The 23,016-nt window shown below is 33.7% G+C and overlaps 1 protein-coding gene and 1 pseudogene across 1 annotated transcript in view; both read left to right on the top strand.

Annotated features, from left to right (window-relative positions):
- The window catches only part of SEMA3E (semaphorin 3E), a 229,814-nt gene that overhangs the window by 73,510 nt on the left and 133,288 nt on the right, over positions 1–23,016 (top strand). The window lies entirely within an intron of this gene.
- LOC118610816 lies at positions 3,914–4,032 on the top strand (annotated as a pseudogene).

Raw genomic sequence — 23,016 nt, 5'->3', positions numbered from 1 at the left:
TGGCAATTTAACTTCTAAGTATATATCATAATGAAACTTGTTTATATCCATCAGGAGGCATACAATAATGTTTATAACATTTTCTATAACACCAAAAAATACTGAAAATAGCCCAAATGTCCATCAGAAAAAGGATGGCTATATAAATTTAGCATATACTTACCATGTAACGTGCAGCAGAGAAAATTAATAAAGTATGATTATGTTAAAGATTCTTAAAAATATAACAGTGCAATAAAAACACAAAACAGAGCACAGAGGTTATGATATTGCTTTTATAAAGTGCAAAAAAAAATAATCTAGTATCAGGATAATTTTTAAAAGAAGAATGAAACATAAGATTCAGGATAATGATTACCTCTTAGAAAAATTTAAGAGGGTGAATTAGGAAAAAAAAAACACACACACAAGTAAATGACATAGAACAGGAAAGATTCTAGATATTAAATTGATTAATAGGTTCACAGGTATACATGTTTTATAATTTATATATAACTACTCATACTAAAATATTCACACATATGAATAAATACCAGAAAGCTCAGAGATTTGTTTTTCTTGGGCTTTTTTATTAAAATAGACCCATAGTAATCTCAGAAAAGAGTTTCTGTAGCTTGGCACTATTAACATTTTGCATTGGATATATTTTTTGTGATGTGAGAACATTTCGGAATTGTATTATGTTTAGCAAAATTCCTGGTCCCTACTCACTAGATGCTAGTAGTAAGCTCCTAGTTTTAATAACCAAAAAGGTCTCCAGACATTGCCAAATATCCCCTGGGCAAAAATCACCTCCAGTTTTACAGGAATAGTTTCTGTGAGATTTACATGAAATAAGATTGTGTTCACTTGCAGCCAAATTTGAACACTAAAAACCTCCGTGCTAAAACCTCAGTGCTAATACATTGTATTTTATATTAGTCATTCTATTTTTATTTTGTATTGTTATGTGAAGGATGTCTCAAAGAATCTGCAAAGAACATGCACTTAGATACCTTACTATAGTTCTGACTCTGACGAATGTAAATTCTTCTACTTTTTAATGAGCTTGCCCACATTATTCTGTCTGCCATAACTTCTATCTCTAACCAAGTACTTGTAATCCTTACCCCAGAAATCAAAACAAATCTCTCTCCTCCTCCATGTTTCCACATAACTTCTCTGCAGTCTTTGAAGCACTTATCCACACTATTGCAATTCTGTGTATGTATGTGTGTGTGTGAATGTGTATGTGTGTGTATCTCTAGCTTCCTCAGTCAGTTCCTTTAAAGTTGGTGCCATGCCTTCCTCATCTTTATATACCAAAATTTAGCTTAATATCTGGCTTCAATAAGTAATTAATACATGTTTGTTGAATACATATAAATGGATTAATTAATTTGGGAGCTTTGCTTACTCCAAAATAGTAGGCAAAATCAATCAGTTCTGTCACTTATTCAATATTGAAAATAAATCAAACAGAATTTGACTTTTTTTGGTAAAAACTGAACATTTTATTTATTTAAATAAGATTTCCTTGCTGAATGTTACTACATGATAAGTATATGCTAAATTTATATAGCCATCCTTCTTTTAATGAACATTTAGGCTATTTTCAATATTTTTCTTTTTTGGCATTGTAAAACATGTTATAAACATTATTGTGTGTCTCCTGATGGATATATACAAGTTTCATTAGGATATATACTTAGAAGTTGAATTGCCAGATCACAGAATATGTGAATGTTTAGGTAGTTCTACACTTTTACAAAGGTTATACCAATTTATATATAGTCCTACCAAATGAGCATATGGGTGTTCCTTTTAATTCACATATTCACCAACACTTAGTATTATCTGAGTTTTTTTACTTTTTCAATCTGATGAGTATAAAATTATATTTCATCAATTTTCAGACTTAAGCTGTGGAATCAGGATTCTAACTCAGGTTCATCTGATAGGCTATTCCATTAATAATTCTTTGTACATCTCATTGAGGGCTTAATTCTGTTATGATTTGATTACTAATGAGGGTGAAAATTTTTCATATATATTAACATTTATATTTTTTCTTTTGTGAAAGCCTAAGCATTTTTCATAACTTTTTCTATTGGGATGTTTGCTTTTATCTTGTTAATTTTCAGATATTTGGATAAATTTTCTAGTTCTGTGTGATGTCAAGGATTAATGATCCCAGGAAATGGTTGGAGTTTCTACTTGTCAACTCTTCAAAATTACTTCATTAAAAAAAAAAAAAAAATCATTGATGGGTAGGTGGTAGGATGTTAAGAAAAGGAATCCCATTTTGAGATATTCTTGATTTAATATATTTTGTCTTTTATCTGTCACAGTGTAATAATAGAGAGTGATACTGAAACTGGTGGCTATTGTGTTCATAAAAACATGCAAAAAAAAATCCTTAAAAGGTCATATGTTTTCTTGATAAATGAATGGAATGTTGAATGGTAACTGCTCATTCACTTAGAATGTAGTGTGCTGTGTTTACCTTTTGAAAAAGATATGTCACCACTTTTAAAGAATCCACAAAAGGAGAAGAAGAAAGAGCAATAACTCCATTTTGCCTTATTTCAAAAGGATAAATATAAAAGCTGAAATGAAATATTGCTTGCTTCTGTGTGCATATGCATTCCACTCATATTATTGCATACCACACATATATACAGGAATTCAGAAGTGAGCCTCTGGGAATTTAATCGAATAACCATTTTGAGATAATAATAATTTGATCAGTCTTTCAAAGCAGGGATTTCAGATCAACACAAAGTATCATCTGTCCTATGCAGTTATGTAGGTGTTACCACTTCAAATGATAGGTGACCTTCATATTCAATAACCACATGTGTTTAATATTGAAAGGGGATTAAATAAATGAAGACAGTTGATTTTCTTGGCCCTTGATGTTTCTTTAACATACTTTCTGTGGATTGACTTGTGTAACCTCAAGCAATGTAAATAAAACTGGGGTCTTTACTTTGCAAAAATAATGAACTAGAGTAAATTTAGTTCAGAATAGGGGAAGGTGTTCCAACGTGCTGCTGGTAATAGTGTGGATGATCAAGCTTGTTTGCATTAAATTAGAAAAACTCCTTGATTTTGAAAATGAAAACTCCTAAATACGATTATCTGCTATTCATTGCTGAGGTGAAATTGGTAAGGCAAGGAATGCGAAGAAAAAAAGGGGGGTGGAATTGAATTTGACCTCACAAACATCATATTCTAGGAAAATGACAAGACATTTACGTTGCTGACACTAAAAGGAAATCTTAGAATATCTAAAGCATTTGTCTGGGACCTAGTGGAAAATGGAAAAAAGTGAATAAGCTCATTTCGAAATGTTGTTTTATCTTTAAAAGCCATCCATATTGGTGAGAATGTTGTACAGATGTAAGATTGAATAATGGTGAGTTATACATTAGATGTACATACAGAGACAATAATGATTCAACGAAAATTGATAAAGTAGTTAAAACTTCTGTCAATTTTTAATAATAGGGATAAGATAAAAATAAAACATCAAAATGGTTTAAATAAATTATTAAAGTAGTTGGTAGACTCTGTATTAAGGAAAATAGTGACAAATGCCTAAAATAGATGAAGAGTAACTGGAGTTAATTATCAGATTCATAAGTGGTGGAATCAGGATTCTAACTCAGGTCCATCTGATAAGCTATTCCATTTATACTTACCTGTATCCTTTAGAGTATGTTATCATAATGCTTGAATATTTAGAAATGAGAATAGTACTGGTTTATTGGGGTATTAAATGAGATAACATGGTAAAATATTTTATAAATTAAAGAGATTGCCAAGGATAAGTTAGTATAGGATATTGATAAAATGTTTCCACATGACTCAAAAATTAAGTCTATTATATGGTAGAATGTAAATTTTAATATCAAAAATTTCTATTCTGGTCTACAGCCATGCCACCCTGAACAAGCCCGATCCCGTTTGATCTCAGAAGCTAAGCAGGGTCGGGCCTGGTTAGTATTTGGATGGGAGACCACCTAGGAAGACAAGGTGCTGTAGGCATAAAAAATAAAAAATAAGGGATCATAAAATGACAAAGTCTTTGCAATCCATGCGGTCAACCAAGGGTTGCCTCACCTAAAAAATTTAAAAAAAAAAAAAAAAGAGGAAAAAAATTTCTATTTTGTGGGAAAGGAATATAGATATAAATGTGATATTATTTCTGATTTGTTCTATTTTCATACTTGAAAATTCCCAGAAAGCAATGTGGCTTTTTCTTTTCTTTGTCTTGGGGGCGTATGTGGTGCTAAGCTGAAAGAATAAGTTACCAGACAAACATAAACCCTCTCCCTGGCTTTTGTTTTTCAAAACCTAAATGTTGAGCGATTATGCTTGGAGGTAGAGAGGTAAGAGTTGAATTTCTAGATGAAAAGAGTCCTTAGCACAGAAGAGGCCAAGGAGTTGGGGCATTTTGGGAGAAGTGGGGATTCTTACTCTCCTTATTTTCCTCACTCTAGGGAGGTAATCAGTCTTAAAGAAGTGCTGTGTGATATGCTTGGTGAGAATGTACTTAGTGCTCTAGGCACTAGCATGCTCAGCCTCAGTAAGAATCTTGATGCCCAAGTTTGGTAAACACCAGAGAGATGACAACCTATTAAGGGACTATGCAGCCTAGAACTTCAGTCACCTTACAGGTGATGAGTGTGGATCAAAGAACAGAGAATCTGCCCACCATTCTATCTGTATGGGAAAGACCCTAAGAGGCTTTTCTTAAGACTCTATGGAAAGGGAAGAAGTCCTAATAGTGCATTAAATTGAAATTCCTCCTTCCTGTTTAGTGGTGTCTTAGAGTTATATATAATTTTATTTAGATAAATGAGATATTTCATACCTATCTAGAGTACTATAATACTCATAATTGCTATAAAAAAGATAAATTCTAGGGGAAGGAGCAAATCACTGACCTTTATACGTCAACTTACTTTTAGAAAGCAATAAAAAAGTTGAAGAAGGGCTCTCATCAGGTTAAGGAAAATTAAGTAATTAAATATTTTTAATTACCTACAAAATTACAGCATCAGTGTAGGTGTGAGAAGTGATCAAGTTCATCTCACTTCTCTGTTTCTTTGAAAACTCTTAAACATAGGCATGAAACTGGAGAAAGGAAAGCCTTGGCGATAGACATTGTGCATTAAAAGAGAGTACAGAAAGATTAATCCAGGAACAAAGTCAGGAAATAAAGGAAACCAAATTTTTTTTTAAAAGCTCTAGTTTCTAAACTTACCTTGGACTCACTGGAGCCAGATATGGAAGAAGGTATTTTACTGAGAATAGCAGAGTTCACCCAGCATGATCTGGCAGCCTCGTCCAGACTGGGAAATGCTACCCATTCCTCATTCTCATACATTTTATTTTCTGTTGAAAGATTGATGATTACTCTAGCATCAGAGTGGGTGAATTTTTTCTTATGTCTGCTTTAGTAAGCCTATTGGAGTCTGGCAGCTTGCCTTACCTGGCAGCTAAAAGGCAGGATGTACCCCTCTGAAATTCTGTGGGTGGAAGAAAATTTGCCTTGGCCTGTGTTTGCATTAAACAAATCTACTAACTACCACCTCTAGCAGCAACCAAGTGCTTTAGGCAAGCAGCCAATTTTCTAAGGGTAAACATAAATCTTTAAATATGATTTGATAAAAATATAATATCATACATTCTTTGTTTTGGGGGTGTTTATAGCAAAGTATGTTTGACCACAGTAGAACCACACTACTATGGGTTACCTTCTTTATTTAGGCTGTAAAAATGGCAGAATGACTAATTTCATGGTGAAGAGAAAGCATAACCATACAGAAAATTGAAGTTGATGGCATTTTTGCATGAAGTCTGGACTTTCTACTAAAATTTTAACAATAGTTTTGCAAACTAGAGAAAAATTAGGGAACATTATAGACCAATAATTCTGCTGCTATCACCGTGATGAACTGTTCTCAGAATGTTTGACCTTATGTGGTGCCTATGGATGAATAATGTACAGTTCCATAAACTGTGATTTCTGACTCTTCCTAAATGTTAATAATAACCTAGAATATGACTTATTAAAGTTTATAAAAAATAAACTTTATAAGTTATTGAATAAAATGATAAAATGCATAAATATGAATGTTCATTAATAATAAAATTATATTATGCATGGTTTACTAATAAATAAAATATAATTTTTATTTGAATATACTTAGGACTCTAATTCAGCATTCCAGAAGAAAATTTGGCTCTAGGTAACATTTGGTAGCTTTTCAGAACTCTTGAGGTATTCTCACATTGGCCAGTGGCTGAAATTTTAGTAAGGACAGTTTATTACTTTATTCTCCATCTTGCTTTGAGTTGCTTATATTTTTCAACTTAAGCCATTTTTGTTTCTAAACCAGTCATTTTGTTTGCTTAATTATATTTTCCATTTATTTTGTTTAATTAAATTTGTTTAAACAACTTTTTGCTTAAACAATTTTGAGTAAGATAAATATCTCTTCATCAATAGAATTTTGACCTAAGATTTGGTAACATTTAACTAGTTTGCTTGGCATTTTAAACATAAATCTGCCATATCTTTATTGCTAAGGAGATAGATATACATATAACTTGGATGTGTACTGTATTATTTATTATCGATTTATTCTTCATTGGAACATAAGACTTGATTGGATAACAAACACGAGATCTTTTCCTGGCCTTTCAAAGAAAAGTTTGAGAGACACCGATAAAATGTGATTTCAAAGTGCATAATTGGATATTGATACAACTCTAATCTTGACTCTAAAGTGAAAGGTAAAGGAGCTAATGGAGTAAAAAGAAATACACATAAGACTTGTGAGTAAAACTGTAACATGGGAAATGTTGGCCTTTTTGTCTTGGTCTCCCTCCTTGACAGTTGTCACTGCCCTGCTGACAAGAAACTGGAGCCTGTCCACTTGGAAGCTACCATTCCTTTCCCTACCACACCCTCTCACTAGCCCTACACTTGTCCTACATTCATTCACTATATCCGTTCACTATATCCTCTCCTCCACCCTACATACAACAAAATGCCTTCAACATATTCTATCAAGTACACAGTGCTTCACCTAGCTAAGTTACCAAATCATCCAGTAAGCCTGTTCAGGTTACAAATCTTGGTGTATTAGTGAAGAATTGTAAAATACTGATATAGTTAATTCAGCTAAAAATGGAACTTTTTTCTCAAATAAAAAAGTGAAACATTATAAAATATAAGCATGAAGTTCTGCCTCATCCATTAACCAGTGCTGACACATTATAACAACTGGTCATATTAGATATTACATATATTTGATATATATTAGAAATCATACACACACACACACACACACACACACACACACACATATATCTGTATCTCCATTACACTACTGGAAAATGGTGTTACATCTAGTTTTCTCATAGCTTATTCATGGTAAATGGAAGAGACTCCTATCACATACCCTTATGAGCTAGAAACTTATGCTATACAATACTTGCCTCAGTTTGACATTTACTGGCCCAAGTATTTATTTTTTCCACTATGGTTTCTCATTCTGCCATTTTTTTTTTTTATTTCTCTGAAACTGTTTTGACACTTAATGGTTAAAAACAAAATTTTGCCAAAGAATGTGATCAAAATGGATATAAAACCTAAAGTTTAATAGACACTTAAAAAAGCTTTCAGGAACAGTCATTGGGGATTGGAAGTACATATTTGTCATTATGAAGGCCACAATAAATACCACTACATCCTGGGATGACTGACCCAAAATGAATAGAACTGGGTATTGGGTGAAGCCATGGCCCCAGGAGTTTATCTTCAGAGGTTTTAAAGAAAAAGGAAGAACATTTGACATCTTAGCAAATGAGCATAGTTGCAAATGGACTATGCCCCCTGTAGAGCTTATTCAGTTATGGCTCCCATTTCTGAACATTCCTAGCACTAAATGGAAAATGCGAAATGTACAATGTTCAAATATCCATTTCAGGAGCAATAAGTAATAACTAAGTTGCTGGATTTAGCAAGGTCAGCAGATCCAAAGCTTCCTATTAATGTGTTTATATTGCTAGTTCATTAATTTTTTCAACTGGTATCATTATTAGCTGCTACTAAAGGTTTAAATTTAATAATGCTTTTATCTAATAGCCTACTTTTTCCTGTTTATTAACACACACACACACACACACACACACACACACACACGCACACACACACGATTTTATCAGTAAACACCTTTTGTCCAAGTCAAAGAAACTATTGAAACATGGTTTTATGAGCACGTAACTAATCCAAAGGGCTATAAAAGAGTGAGAAGAAAAGTCCCACAAAGATGAGATATAAATGTCATGAAACTATAGCACAAGTATTCTACTGGTTTAGTTTAAGAAGCCACCTTTAAGGCTTTGAATCAAAAATATTTGACTTGAAATACAAGCTCTACCTATAAATACATAATGTGTCCTTGGGGAAATTATTTAAACCCTAACTTTCAGTTTCCCCATGAATAAAATGAGAAAATAATTAGTATCTATCATACTGAGTTGTGATGATTAAATAAGATAATACATGTAAAATACTTAGGACAAAGTATACATGTAGATACTTAGCATTTGGCACTTATGCTAACTGGGATTTCTGAGAAAGCTCTCTTATTAATTAAGCTATTGAGCCTCCCTCAGGTGGATCTCTATCCTCTCCTACAAATCATACCCATAAATAGTCACCAACTTAAGGTTTGAAATTATTATTTATATGCGTAGCCACTTGAATGAATAACTAACACCACTTTTACATGGTATATTGGATTTGTTTAAGCACCATGGTTTTCAATTTTCTGTAATTAGAGTTTTAAATGAATGATGATTTAAGGAAGAAAAAAGTATAAAGAATTTATAAGGTCTACTTAAACATATTTTCACCAGCTTGCTATCAAAGGCCCATAAACTGTTAGGATCTTCTATTAGGTAATTATACAGGTGCCTAATAGAAAAATCTTTTATTTACAAGATGTCTTCTGAAGTCTTAGAAAATAATTGAATTGGTACTTTATAGAACTTTTTGTTAATACTTCTATTTTTTTAATTTATTTCTTTTTAAATTTTTATTTATTTATTTATTTTTAATGGTGACATTGGTTAACAAAATCCAGTAAGTTTCAGCTAATATCTTTATTCTAAAATAAACATTCTACAAAAGAGGAAAAAGAAAGCAACAACTTAAGGAGAAATTTTAGGAGGGAAGAATAAATGGCAAAATTCAATGGTTAAAGAAGTATTAATCTAATTCAAGTTTAAAGGTTAAGATAAATTGACCAAGTGGTTTGAAACCAGAGTGGTATAAACATCACCCTGATGTTGAGGTTTCAGCTTGTATTTCTTCTTTTCTCTACAGCTTAGCAGAATGGAAGTGTGTTCACAATTCTGAAGTCAACATTGTTTAGTGCATCATTTTTATAAGCAGGAAGGACAAGTCCAAGGAAGTAAGTTAGGAAAAAGGCTGCATTTAACCAATTTTCCCTACTTCAATCTTCTTCTTCTTCTGCCAAGAAGAATTTATTTTACTCTTTTAGTTATGATAGGACAGTCTTAGCTTGTTGATGCCCCACAAGCATTTTTACGTGCATGTATTACTTTAAATTTCTAGAGTCTTAAATCACAGACTATTACAAAGGTGCTTGTTAAGAGGATGATTTGATTTGGAACTTGACCATATTAAGTAACCAAAAACACAAACTTGAGTTTATATAAGTCTAGACACATACGTAGGCTCCCTGGAATCACAGAAGAGGTATTTTAGTACTTGTAATCCTTAACAGATTTTTCTTTTTATCTTGTCTGAGAAACAAAGAGAAATCTATTTAGTTTTATCTTATTGATTTTGGAATAACATCTTCAGTATTTCAGAGGATCCATGAAAATTAACTGCCATATCTAAGATTGATGCTTGTGAGTTTTGTGTGTGTGTGTGTGTGTGTGTGTGTGTGTGTTTCTTTTTTGGCTTACTTGTCCAAATCACTTTACATCTATTTGTCTTGATTTACTCAAACTGAAAGTCAGTCCATTCATGTGTTTTATCCATGCAAGACTGTCAATAATAATAACAACAATTTATTGAAACTCTGTACAAGAATTTTATGCATTATCTCCTACACCAGTCCTACAAGTAGGCATGATTGGGAGAAACTGAGGCCCACAACAACATAGCAAGTAACCTTCCCAAAGTCTCAAGATGGATTAGATTTGTTATAGTCTATACATATAGAAAGCAGCTCACTTTTTTGGATTTTTAAGCCACAAAAAAGCCTACTGTTCAAAATGCACCATTATTTATTTGATTATAATATGAATATATAATTTAATAACTTGCTAAAATTGTTGAATATCTACTGTATACCAGTGATAGTGGCTTAGAGGCAGACATACACATGAAAACATAAATCACCATCTAAACTCTGCCTTTTGGGAGCTTACAAGTATAATGAGACAGGCATTTAAGTTGATTATAAGACCAAGTAACTATAATAAAAGGTAAGGCTACAATCAGTAACAGGAACAAAAATCCTAATCTTCTGTCTACTTTCTAAGGTGAATATTACGTTATTTAATGTTATGTTTCGAAACGGTCAGATTTTTATCTATGAATTTTATTTTGCTCATTCAATTATTCAAGCACTACAAAGTTCTATCAAGTATTCTATTATTATATACATCTATAACTAGTTCTATTGTATGTAAAACAAAATGTATTATACATTTTATATAATCTATATACATATATTATATGTATACATAGTACATTGAATATGGATATATTTAAATGCATTATATACATATGTATTAAAACTATTGTGCACATAATAAAATTATATAATTATGATATATACATATATAACTAGTTCTATTATAGAAAAAAATAAAATTTTCCGTTAAAATATTTTAAATTTAAGTTTTAAGACTTTTTAAATATGAAATAAAAGTTAACATTAACAAACCACTTGATTTCTATGAAGCTAACTCTCTCAAAATCCTCAGAATTCTCTGTTGGTTTATCTAATTCTGGTCATTAAGAGTTAGGCCTCAGTCTTAGCTGTCACTGAGTTACTGTGCAGCACTAATCATCAAAAGTGCCCTGTAGAGATGTGACTGACTGTAACAGTGAGATGCCAGGCTCATTCGATTTACTTTTCACAGGTTCTATGTCCTTTAGTCTAGCCCTTCTAGGGCCTCTTTTAAAGTATGTCTCCCCATGCAATTCCCTCCTAAGAACATTCCTTGGAAACATGAGAGGTTATACATTCCTTCTGACTTACAGAAAGTCACCTTATCGTTCTGTTTATTTTTGATGCCATCACTAGAGGTCTCACTCTTGGGGTTTACATCAGAGTCAGAGTCTTCCAGGTTCTCTCATGAAAGCTCTGAGTTTTTCTGCATTTGCTGGCCATACTATACTGGTTGCCCAAAGTTCCCCTACCTACTAAAAGAAATCAAAGTTAAGCCAAAATCAACTTCTTCAATAATCTCCATTTTCTATAATGTTGATGTTTCATTGGCCTCTGAGAATGGTTCTCAGATGAGCAAACAGTAACTTCTATGTTTACCTCTCTTGGCAGAAGAGAGGGACTGATGGAGAGAATTAGGCTCATGGTGCGAACTCTGGTTTAATCCAGTAGCATTTATGGTATGAAACATCTATATTTTCTTAGTATTGTAGTCTCTCATCAGTTAAGTGTCAATATCTGTTCATTCAGTCAACAAATATTTACCTCACCCCTACTGTGTTAAGGAAGGCACTGTGCTGGATGCTGAAGGTGAAACAAGAAATTTGATAGAAATAATCCCTGCCTTTATGTTGTGTAGAAATTAATTGCAACCTTTATATTAACATTAAAGAATTTTTGAACAGTTGAAAGGTGAGCCCCGCTCAGTCCTCCTTTCAATGAAGTCAGTGTTGTATATGCAAATCAAAGTTCTTAGACTCTAGAATTCTTTCTTCCTAAACTAATGATGTAGAGCAAATGCTGGCCATCCCTCTCCCCCAAATAAATTGGGTGGAGTTATCATTTAAGCCATTTCCTAAGAATCTGAAAATACTCAATATTCCTTTTACTGAGGATCTAGGCAACTCATTTCTTTCCTTTAACTCTTTTCTCAAGACATAACATGAAAATGACTTCTGAGTTATTTGGATGCAAATTTATCTTTTTTTTTTTTTTTTTTTTTTTTTTACCACACAACAGTTATATTTAAACAAACACTCCATGTTTTATGCCATTAGGGTATAGAAATCAAATTCGTTATAACCTACAGATAAATTTAACTTCATAACCTCATTAAACACATTCTTTTTTTTTTTTTTTTTAGCATGATTCTTAAATCTATTGTACTTCAGATTTGCCTAGGAAGGTAAACAAAATGAAGACTCTACCCTCAGAGGTTCATACACAGTAGATCTTGGGTGGAGCTAAGGAATCTACATCTGTATTTTTAAAAAATTGCATTTTTACTGAAATGGTCTGTGTACCAACCCTTGAGAAATATTACTTAAGGTAATGCATACCATAATTAAAGAAGTAGACTTTTGATAGGACATTAATGTTTATTTACTTATTAAAGTATTATTATACATTTTTAAATAACATTTAAAATGGATATACACATTATAGGGACATAAAGTAAAGCAGAGTCTGAGGAAGAAATATTATTAAATAATGGCCATTCATGCTCTTAGAAAGTATCTTTGTTACATATACTGGGTTATTTCCAGGTCAGAGACCAGCAGTACTGTTTGATATCCTCATTGATATCCTAAATTTTTATAAATTACTAGGTTAATGTTTTAGTAAAAATTATGCCTAGTGGGCAATTTCAGGTCTAAAATTGTATTCATATCTGTTTATGCAAAACAAGCTATTAATAAAATAACTCACTGAATTTGTTTTTCAACATCTTTGAAGACTACAATTAAGTTTAAGTGGAAAGGCTTTTTAAAAAAATTATGACAGGTTGAACATGCACATTAACCTTCACATTTTGCCCAAAACTCATTAAACATGGATAATGTGAATATAAGATTTATTACTAATAATATTAGGAAGAAAATAGAGTAGGAAACTGGCAGCAATGACTTTAAGAAAATAAAATAAAAGTGGGCTTAGCAGTAATAACATTTGGAAGGCTGAAAACCAAAGAGGTAAGTGGTAACATTTTGAAAACCAGGAAAGCTGGATCCTAAACTGGAGTAAAGAAGGCTGAGAGTAAATTCAACCTATCAGAGAATACCCCCAAAACATAGAAATTGTCACTATCAAATTCTCTAAAATTTGGATAAGGTGGGGCTTACATAGAAAGATCAGTTTAAATCTTGTTTGAGAGGTGATCAGAGTCTTCTTCCCTTTTTACAACCAGATAGATGTCTGCCACTTTTTAGATCATCAGAAGAGTTAAAATTTATTATCTTCAGAGTATAAAGCAGAGCTATCTGACTGGGAGATACCAGGCAGAGGTGAGAGGAAGGAAAATGCTTCAAAAAAATTCTGGAGACAAAGAGAAATTTTACTAAGCCTTGAAATTCCAGTTCTTTCCCCCCGGGCTCTCAGAGTCTGGCACTAGGCCTATACCTAACAGAAAAAAGGTTTTAAAAATCTTTTGTAATGAATGAGACCAGCTCAACGCTAAGATTCTGTATTTTTCAGTTAAGTTGCCAAACAAAACCACCCTGCAGGTCTATTGTTGAAATGTCTCACCTACCCAATTGGAGCTTCTGATCAACTTTTTTGTGTCCTAGTCATATATATGAACAAACAGATAGGAATGCCACTTAGCATTTGAGGAAAGAATGAATAAAAAACCCACATTAAAGAATTCATATTACTATACAAATCAAGTTAGAGAAAACAGAAGTATGCAGAAGTACTAAGTAAAAAAGAAAGAAAAACTCACAAATATCCTCAAAGAGAACAGTAATAATGGCAGTCATGAAACATTAAAATAATACTATTTTTTTTAATCAGGAAAAAAGAGCTCTTTACATTAAATATGTGATAGTGAAAAAAAATCAACAGATAAATTGGACATAGGATTAAGGCAATCTCAGTGAAAGGAGAAGAAAAAGACTGAAATAAACAGAAAACAGAAGAGGAAATACTTAATAAAATAAATAATATTTTCTAGAATTGAAAGGCTAGTATAATGGATGAAAAGACTCAAAATAAAACACATTATAACCACATTTCAAAGTAGCGAGACCAAGAGAATATCACAAAAGCTTCCAAAGAAAAAGAACAGTTTTATACAAAGCACAAGTGTCAGAATGGCATTGGATTTCTCAATAGCAGTACTAAGGTAAAAGACAGTAAACCAATTTCTTCCAAGTTCTGAGGCAAATCATTTCCAACCCTGAATTCGAGGCTTAGTCTAATTATCAAATAAATGGGAAAGTAGAATGACATCGTCTCACAAATTTTACTTCCCATGAGAAATTTTCTCTAGAAGCTACTGAGCATGTGCTCTACCAAGACAAGAGAGTAAACCAAGAAAGTGAAAGTCATGGGATACAGAAAACCAGTCTTTAACATAAGAGAGAGGAAAGAGAATTTCTAGTGATTGAGAAGAGAGATCCCCAAATAATATTTGTGTAGCTGGTCTAGAGCAGGTCAAAGGAAATGAGGAGAGATTTTTTCAAGAAGAGAATACAGATTTTAATGAATGGAGAGAAGATTAACAACTGAGGAAGATCTGAGATATGGCCGTGAGAACTATGTAAATGAAAACAGGATGACAATTATGCCAAGGCGAGGAGGGGGGTGGGGAGAATTATGAAATCATAATTGAAGCAAGTTAGAGAAAACAGAGTTTATGCAGAAGGTGTCAAATAGTTTGACAGTCAAAAATAATTACATAGCTCTAATAATATTAGAATGTAATAACCAAATATTGATTTAACAAAAGTACAATTTCAAAGAGAAAGAGATGCGTGCATGTGCATCATGTGGGTTGCTGTCATAGGTAGAAACAGAAATCCTAATATGTCTCTAAGGAAGAAATGCTAATTGCCAATAAACATATGAAAAGATGTTCAACTGCTTTAGTTATCAGGGAAATGTAAATTAAAACCACAATTCTGTAATAATTTGCACCCACTGAGATGGCTAGAATCAGTCTGACAAGTTTTGGCAAGGGTGTGCAGAGTTCAGAACTCTCATACACTGCTGGTGGGGATGTAAAATGGGTACAGCTGCTTTGGAAAATATCCAACAGTTCCTCAAATAATTAAACAAATACCATATGACCCAGCAGTTTAATAGACAAAAATAAGCCATAAAACAAACTTATTATTTAGAGATTTGAAGATAAACACTAAAATATTATGGTGTAAAAGTGATTGCCTCTAAGGCAGAGTTTCTCAAAGTGGACATTAATGATTTTTGGAGTCATATCATTCTTTGTTGCATGGAGCTGTCTTGTGCATTGCATAATGTTTAAAAGCATCACTGGCCTCTACCTACTAGATGTCAATAACAACCCTCTTTCCTTCCTTCATTTGTGATAACGAAAAATATCTGTAGACATTACCAAATGGCCCCAGGGGGTGGGGGGTTTGGTTTTCTCTGGTTAAGAACCACTATCTAGGTATTGGGAACAAGAGTGGGATTGGGCTGTAATATAAAGGCATGGCTATTTTTATAACAAATATAGAGGGACCATTTGACTATTTAAACTGTGAACATGTGTGTATTAGCGTGGGCTGCTATAACAAGATGTCACAGATGGGATAGATTAAGCAACAGAAATTTATCAAGATTTGGTTTCTGGTGAGCACTCTCTTTTAGTTGGGCTGCCTTCTTGCTTTATCCTCACATAATGGAGGAAAGAGTGATCGCACTTTCTTTATATAAGGACACCAATCCTATTGGATTAGGTCCACCTTTATGAGCTCATTTAACCTTAATTACTTCTAAAAACCCTATCTACAGATGCAGTCATATTGGGGGTTTGGGTTTCAACATATGAATTGAGGGGGAGACAAAATTTAGTTTACAGTCATACATACTGGATATTTTCACAGAAAACCTTTGATAAAATTAGCCACAAGATTTCTTTCTTTACTGGGTTACCATTGAGGTTACTGTTACTGGGGATGTCATTAACAATACTGTTTTTTGTTGTTTTTGTTGTTTTCAATATTTATATTTCTTTGACAAAAATCTTCTCAAATTGTTATTGTAAACATTGTGGTGTTTTATTATGAAATTGTCTCAATATAACTGGTGTCAACAATGGTCATTGGCACCAATTCAGCACCATCAGGTGTCCTCAATTTTGGGTGCAGTGAGGGAGGAAGCTACTAGGGCACACAGCTCAATTGTGATTAAGCACAGCTGAGGGAATAGCATAGCTGTGATACAGGTCAATAGTGTTGCCACCGTTGGGGCCGATCTCAGTATCACTCCAATGGCAGGGGAGAATGAAGGGATATCAGCAGGCATTCTTCCTCAGTTCTTCCTCATTGACTCAATGAAGAACTACAGGTTAGTGAGATTTAGAAAACACTTATTAAAAGCATATTTTAGAATACAAAGCATGCCTCAAGGAGGTATATGTTCTCAGCGCTGTAACCAACACAAAAAGGCTACAAAAAAGAGCCCAGAAAGGCAAAAAAGGCCCAGAGGTGGGAATGTCTGCCTTAAATTTGGGCCATAATGGGGTGATTCGAAAGGCATTCCTAGGTGAATGACAAGGAAGTCATTTTGATAGAAACCTGGCTGCTATATAACTCTTTGCCTAGTGCGCATGTATATACCCAGAATTCTACTACCATTGGGGTGTTTTGGGAGCGGTCTCTAGGCTGGCCTCCTATTCTTTTGCTCCTCCTGTTGCTCATAGATATGACTAGCTACCTAACACTGTTATAGCTCAATTAGGAAGCAACAGGGCTATAAAACAGCAAGGCTGGGAGGTGGCCTTGGGGTGAGGTAGTCCTGGAGAGAGGCCCCTCTCTAGCTAGACAGCTCTGCCCTGCTCTTCCCCACTCTGGTCTGGTGAGATGTCTTTGGTGGTTCAGCTCCAGCAGGGAAAGTATGGAAAGGGAAAGTATGCTTTCCAAACTAGAGGGAAGCTGACTTATATAGAGAGAAATTCCCCACACTTGGACCCTGACTGGTGGATCATCATGCAGATAAGGACTCTGAATCCTAGAGATTTGATCAGTCCAAAAGGCACTGTCCTGATTGGTCAGCATGGAGCTGACCATACTGTTCAGTGCAGAAGCTAAAAGAGATATAACTGTGAATCTCGAATTGGATGGAGAGAGCCGCAGTCCTATTGGTTGAAATACAGTTCCAGAAACTTCTTTATAAGGCCAGCTCAAACTACAGGAATACAACACAGGCAGGCAGTTGAGTGTAGGAGGTCGGCAGTCCGGTGCAGGCTTCTCCATGAAGTGCAGTTTGCATGAGAGTCCCCAGTTTAGACATAGCTGCCAGGCTCTTTTTAAAAAAATTTGAGCCCAGTTAGCCACCAGGAATCTTCCTTGTTATGTATCTTTTTTCTCAGGACCCACATTGGTTATTAAAAAACCCAAGTGAGTTGTCTTATAGGGAAGTTTTTTCTTTATTATTTGTTTTACTTGTTTGGTTTTGTGTTAGGTAAACTTGGCCATAAATCTTTACCATATTTTTCCAAGTGATTCAGGGGAAAAGGTGCCATATAAATGAAAAATTAACTGAATCATCCCACAAGCACTTTCATATCAGACCTGAAATATATGTAGGCAATCAGACTGTTTTTATAAAGTGTTATTGATTATTCAAAGTCCTATACATGATATTAGTAACAGATAGTAGTTTTAGTTGGTCTGAGATGTTCTCTCGGCAAACTAAAATTGTGTTGTGGTTATTGCCCTGTACGTTCAATCTTTTTAAACACAGATTCAGTCGAAAGTTTTTATTTGGTCAATTCATTAAAAAAAAATCAACTGTTCTTAGTCAAAGTGATCAAAGCTTTATTTAGATTTTTAGCAAATAATTAATCTTAACTTTACTATGTACATTTATCAACATATATAAAAAAAAACAGAGTAGGTACTTTTGAAAGAAGTACCCCATTTATCAAGCTGACATTTTGGCTGTTTCACAAAAAAAGCAGATTCTATCATTGGTGTATATAGAGGCAAAGTCAAATCAAATCATTTGTTCCACATGGGGATGTTTGATTAATGAGGTCCTGCTTTGTTTTATTAATCTTTCCGCGTTTTTCACGTCTCACTTTTGACATGTAACCATTCTCTTTGGAAACCACCATTATTTTCTTTATGTACAATGAAGATTTAATCATAATTTAGGTTTGGAATTTTTTCCTCTTGAGTCTTTTCATAAACCGTTTTAGGACCTTATTTCTAAGCTAAATATATTTTCTACTCTATTGTACATTATGAAAATCTTTTCATTTTCCTAACCTATTTTAATAAAACCCACTTGTCAAATAAAATAGGACATAAGAATAATTAAGACCTTTTGCTTTAAGCATATTTTTCTTTCCATATCTTTTAGAATATGATAATATATTAAAATGCAGCTTTAAATTATAACATCAGAATAATATGGCTTTGGTAATCATTCTCAAGATCAATGACAGTTTCTTTAAGGCTGTCTTTGAAGCAAGTGTGAATAGAATTAAAGTTGCCAGGGGGAATGGTATAACTACTATGATTAAACAAAACATTTGATAGATGAATAGTGTAAATGTTTACCATGTCAGCTTAAAGAATAAATCAAACATTACTTGCTTTTAAAAAATAGCTATTTTTTTTACTGGTCTTTTGGCCACCTTTAATTTTATGAGCTTGCTGCTTATTTTATGTACTGTCAAAAACCACAGCAGCTTCAGACAGGAAGCATGGTTAATTCCCAACACCACCTATCCTTAGAGAACAAAGGAGAGCCGCCTTTAGATGGAGCCAGAATGCCCACTGAATATAGTCCAGAGTTATGAAACCCTTCGATGAGCCTCAGCGGGAGTCTTTATCTTAAAATAGGAAGGTTATAAATTCCAGGAGTCTCATAGTCAAAGAGAGACAAAGGTTAAGTGTCATTTAGTGGATTCACAAAGAACATCAACTACAGTATTGGAGCTTAGAAATGCGCAAAGCACAAGATATAATTTTATCCCTGCCTAATGTGCTCCATTTTCAGGGTTTCAGAACCCAGCTGGAGACAGTCGATTAGAAAGAGCTTCACTCCTACATATGGGTGGTTCATTATCGCTCCTGGGATAAAATCCAATTCCTAGCTTGGAATTGGACAGTTCAAAATTTGAACCCTAATTCCCATTCTAACCTCTTTGCTTCTTACCCTAGTACCACCTCTCTTGAGTCAAAATATTAACTTTAAACAAGAGGGATAAGCAAACTTTCTGTGAGGTCCAATCAGAAGTAGCTTAGACTTTTGCGTGCTAAACCATCTGTCACACTTCTCAACTCTACCAGTATTGCAGGAAAGTAGCCATAGGTAATACATTAAAAAGTGGTTGTGGTTGTGCATCAATACAACTGTATTTACAAAAATAGATGGAAGAACCGATTTGGCCACTGGGCCATAGTTTGCCTACTCCTGCTCTAGATCAGTTGATTTACAAACTGTGAGATAACTATTTAACAGACTATACAGTAAATTTTATAGGCCACAGCCATTTGTTTGTTTGTTTATTTATTTAACCTGAAACCACACAATCTATTTTAAAGGCGAACTCTGATAGTCCCAAAGGGCTTATGGGTAGGATTTCTGGTAGTGAGCACCTGCACCTGGGCCTCTGAAATTTTCATATTAGCCAGATGGGGATCAACCATCAGCTGGTTTGGCCACATCGGATGAAGATGTTTTTCATCTCCTTTAGCCTCATCCATGTGTATCTGGCAATAGGCCTCCAGGGTTTTTGGAGATGGACTGAAGTTTTGAGTAAATCTGTACCACTTGACCATGCAGTGGATTTGCTCCATGTTCAAAAGTGGAACAGGTTCAAGGTATTGGATTGCAGCGTGTCTGGCTCCAATGGGGTGGACTATTTACCTTGATGAGGGCTTCACTCCATTTTCAATGCACCATGGTTGTGGTGGTTTTCTGGTGCTTGAAGACCTGTACAGAATGCAGAGAGCCCTTTGACCGCATGGCTGAGGGCTCCTCTCAAGCACAGCATTATAACTAGAAAAAAACATTTTTGTTCTTGTTTTTTTTTTCCTAGATGCTTTGTTTTATTACTATTTAAGGTTGCTTTAAAAATTCTGGGTAATACACACACACACACACACACACACACACCAAGAAACAAGTTAAGAAATATAACAATTGTAAATGAAAAGATAAAATTGTTATTTACAATTGATAACACCATATTTCTCGAAAATCTGATAAAATTACCTGAAAACCCTTTAGAATGGTGGTACTCAGTTACCTACACATGGGATCCACCTGCAGAAAGCTAAGAAAAAAATAATCATAATGTCGGAGCCTCATCCCCCAAGAGGCTGTGATTTAATTGGTCCAGCCAGTATTTTTTTTAATATGGATAAAATAAATTATAAAATATCAATATATATTGCATGTAATAAGAGCAAATATTGTTTTATGAAACCTTGCTTTCAGATATATATTTTTTACATGTATGTACGTGTGTACTGGCTGAGAAACAAAATCTATTTGTTATCTGGGCATGGTCTTAAAAGTTTGAAAGCTGCCCTACACAACCTAAAATTGACAAAAGCTTAAAGTGGGAGCTACATTGTCTTCCTATGGAATAAGTTACATAGAATGATACTTGAATTGTCCTTTGAATTCTTCACACTTAGGTTAAAGAAGCCCCATGATGGATATTAGCAAGGAAAGTGAGCTCCTCTTTGTTTATTTATTTGTTTGTTTGTTTGTTTGTTTACATATTTGATAGTTTCAGACTACATTTAATTGTTCTTCGTAGTGAATTTGAGCTCTTCTTTTGAACAATGGCCTAAAGCACAGCTGGGAAGGCAGCATGGGGACTGACCCATCAGCAGTGCCTGGGTCATATGACCAGCTGTGGTTCTAGTAACTCATGATTTTCCTCCTCCTCCTTTTTAACTATTCAGATTTCATTTAAGCAGAGTAACAAAAGGGAAGGATATTTTTAGATGGAGGTAACTTCCCCCAGGATGGAATAACCCTGCCTGAGGTATAGTCGGGACCTGAAACCCCTCATCTCCTTGTCTTGTCTCTGATGAAGGATATTCGTGGCATTTAGTCATTTTCCTCTCTTCTCCTGACTCATAGCCTTGCTTGTTTTCTTTCCATATGAGACTTAAACATAAATGAAGATGAGAGAGGGGAGGTTCCCTTTTAGGTTATAAATCCTGGAACCCCACAAGAGGCCCTAAGGAAATTCAGGTAGTGATGGTTAGGTGGAGGGAGGTGGAAGAATAGAAGAGAAAGATACTGAAGGAAGTGCTATTTTACATATTGTCTTAAATTTTTGCATTGAAAAAGCTCATTCAAATTTCCTTCATTTGTACGTACTGTTACCCAGAAGAAATACCAATCAACAACATATGCTGATTTTAAAAAGTCATTTTTATCATATGTTGGTTTCAGAGCCAAAAGCCAAATGTCACATCTCCTGAGAATACCCATATGGAACAGTGGAATGCAAATATTTATATCAAAATTATTTTCATAGGTGCCTATCTTATGTCTTAAGGTGGTTCAAATTAATCAAAGAGAAAATATACAACTCTTTCTGTCATACTTTTTACAAAAAAAAGTAAAATATCTGTTAAGTAAAATATCTTGGTATCTTAAAACATGCATTTTCACTCTTAGCATCAGTTCTAAATTGAAATAAATAACAATTAAATTTCATGTCATAGAACATGAAAGAAAATATATAGATATTTGAAGACATCTATATTAATAATATTCCAATTAAGAAGCACACACACAAAATAACTTGTTAGTTTTAAAAAAACTAAGATTTAGGATTTTTCCCAAGTTGCTTCTTATTTGATTTTCTAACAAAGTAAAAATAAATATTTATAGTAGAAAAAAATAAAATAATAACTTTAGGTGCCTAATAATGAGTTATAATATTAGGTAAATACTAGGGCAAGCTGATTCCATCTTATAAATATATTTTATTGATTGTGTATGCCAAAATAAAACTTTTCATACAATTGCAAACACCAAATTCCCTTTAGGAAAATCCATGGTCATTTTGGGCAAAAAAAATGATGTGTGTATGTATAGACATATGTATGTGTGTGTAATGTATATATACACACACACATACATTAATACAATGTATAATATATGGGGAATATTTATAATTTATAGTATAAAATATGTTAATATATTTAATGTAAGATACGTACTTCCACAAACACATTGGCTTCATGTTGTACTGAATAGAATCTTTAATTATATATATATATATATGAAATTGTTTCACATACAACAAATAAAACTTAGTCTTGCTTTTTAATGGCCATAGAATATTCCACTTAATGATTCTCCCATGATTTACTTAACTAGTTTCTAATAAAAGATATAGTATTAACTGTATAGCTCAGGAAAGAAGTGCAAATTAGAGTAGTTAATGCTTAGTTGAGTGCAATGAGTCAATGAAATGACAAAATGTGCCAACCTAGAGAAGTCGTGTGATTTCTCTGGTGGATGCCATATAAACAGAATTACTGAGGCATTGAAATTGAGACACAGGATGCTTAGAAGGAGGCAGATCTGAGCGTCAGTAAGCACAGCTCTCGGTGCATTAAAATATAATCTGCGTGTCAAATAACTTTTAGATGCATTTTTAAGTTCACTTAGGCACCTGGACAGTTCAATTTTGTGTAACACAACCACTGTGTGATCTGCCACCCTCTTTTTCAGTAGAATTATTATTAGTGTATTGTGTTTATTCACCATTCCCTAGCTTTAATGTTTTAAACATGTTATTTGATTCCTTTTAAAAACATAAGTTAGACAAAGCAAATTGCTGATGGTA

This window comes from Rousettus aegyptiacus, unplaced genomic scaffold, assembly GCF_014176215.1.
Source record: "Rousettus aegyptiacus isolate mRouAeg1 unplaced genomic scaffold, mRouAeg1.p scaffold_m13_p_13, whole genome shotgun sequence".
Classification (NCBI taxonomy): domain Eukaryota; kingdom Metazoa; phylum Chordata; class Mammalia; order Chiroptera; family Pteropodidae; genus Rousettus; species Rousettus aegyptiacus.
Note: the sequence above shows the minus strand (reverse complement) of the source record. Positions and strands in the feature narration are given on the sequence as shown.